The sequence below is a fragment of the Sciurus carolinensis genome, chromosome 1, assembly GCF_902686445.1.
Source record: "Sciurus carolinensis chromosome 1, mSciCar1.2, whole genome shotgun sequence".
Lineage (NCBI taxonomy): Eukaryota > Metazoa > Chordata > Mammalia > Rodentia > Sciuridae > Sciurus > Sciurus carolinensis.
In genome coordinates, this window is record NC_062213.1 from 156,364,733 (window position 1) to 156,366,533 (window position 1,801).

Sequence of the window (1,801 nt, forward strand, 5' to 3'; positions counted from 1 at the left end):
TTTGAGACAGAGTCTCACGTAAGTTCTTCAGGGCCTCAGTGAGGTGCTGGGACTGGCTTTGAACTTGGGATCCTCCTACCTCAGCCTCCTGAGTCACTGGGGTTACAGGTACCACTGAGCCCGGCCTCAGCTCTTAATTTCTCTGCTCCCCTCCTACCTAAAGCCTCAGGAAGTGTTCTTTATATACTGGAAATGTAGAATTCTTAGAAACCAATTGCATAATGAGGAAACGGATTTTCTTTATAGGTAAAATCTATGCAATCTGTAGGTCATTGAAAAAGTAACTCCATATCCAACAAAAAAAGCCAAAGCTCTATTTGGCAGGGGAAGTGGTGACAGATACACAATTACGTGGTAGATCTGTGTTCCAACCAACAGCCTGAATGCAGCATGGTTGTAGAGCAGTCTGGGCCGTTCAAGGAATGTAACGGGCTGATACCAAGACATGGAACAATGTTTTCAAGGTCTTTCAGATGGGCTCTCCATACATGTCCCACTCTCATCTGGTTGAAGATACTTCTTGGCACTCTTTCCCTTGCCAAAGCTCCACAATCTTCAGGATTGGTAAAAAAAAAAAAAAAAAAAAAAAAAAAAAAAACCTATCTCGTCAGTCTGTAGAATGAAGTTGCAGTACTTGAACGTCATTCCTGAAAGAATGTTTGTTATATAGGAGGCAAAAAAATGTGAATACTTTGTTTTCCGTCGACTGGGTGAGATCAGTCATTTTTTTTCAGTTTTGCTGTGGAATGGTGAATCCACGGAGGACAAGGACAGCAAACCTGCTCAGGAGGTGGGTGTTACAGGCACTAAGTAAATCAATTTTAAGAAACATCCTGATCAGTCTTGGAATTCAAGTATTGCCAGCTTCATTAAAAGAATGTTCTATAGCTTGCTGTGTGAATGGCTTTTCCATTTCTTATGTTTAAATTTGAAAATAAGGAGAATAAACTGTATAGACTGGAAATAGTAATAATGTCCTCTAAAAGATCACATGCTTATTAACCATAGGTAAGAAGCAGCTTTCATCTGTGGACCAAATCTAACCTGCACAAAACTCTCACTTGGGGTTAATGCTTTGGAAATCAGATTTTAGCAGTGGAAACGTTGAACTGCCCCACCCAGATCCCTTGGAGTAGTCTGTCTTGGTCATACTAGGCAGAGAAACAGACAGCTCACTGGTTCCTGCCACACTTATTACAAATGCTTGACTATGCTTTATGCACTTTTATCTTCTCAGAGTAACCAGCCAATTTTAACTCTCACAAATTGTCTATACTGTTTTAAAATGGATTGATTTCTTTCAGGCCAGTTGTTATTTGAAGCAACAAGTTCAAGATGTCTCTACACTAGATGCAGGTTTTTTTTTTTTTTTTTCCTTAAACATGCTTTCTTAAAATTTCATTTATATTTACACCATCTACCCTCTTCAATCATAGTTCTTATTAACCATTACCAATTAAGTTCATCTCTTCCTGAATTATTATGGTTACGTAGTACTGGGGTTGAACCCAGGGGCACTCTACCACTGAGCAACAACCCTTGCTCGTTTTTAAGGTTTTGAGCGAATCTCATTAAGTTATCAAGACTGGTGTCAAACTTGAGATTCTCCTATTTCAGACTCCTGAATCACTGGGTTACAGGTGTTTGCCACCATGCCTGGCATGAATTTTTTTTTTTTATTGTAAACAAATGGGATACATGTTGTTTCTCTGCTTGTACATGAAGTAAAGGCATACCATTTGTGTAATCATACATTTACATAGATTAATGGTGTTTGATTCATTCTGTTTTCCTTCCCCCC

At 39.1% G+C, this 1,801-nt stretch overlaps 1 pseudogene; it reads right to left on the bottom strand.

Annotated features, from left to right (window-relative positions):
* Nucleotides 1–229: 229 nt before the first annotated feature.
* Nucleotides 230–724, bottom strand: LOC124964324 (microsomal glutathione S-transferase 1-like; annotated as a pseudogene).
* Nucleotides 725–1,801: the final 1,077 nt, after the last annotated feature.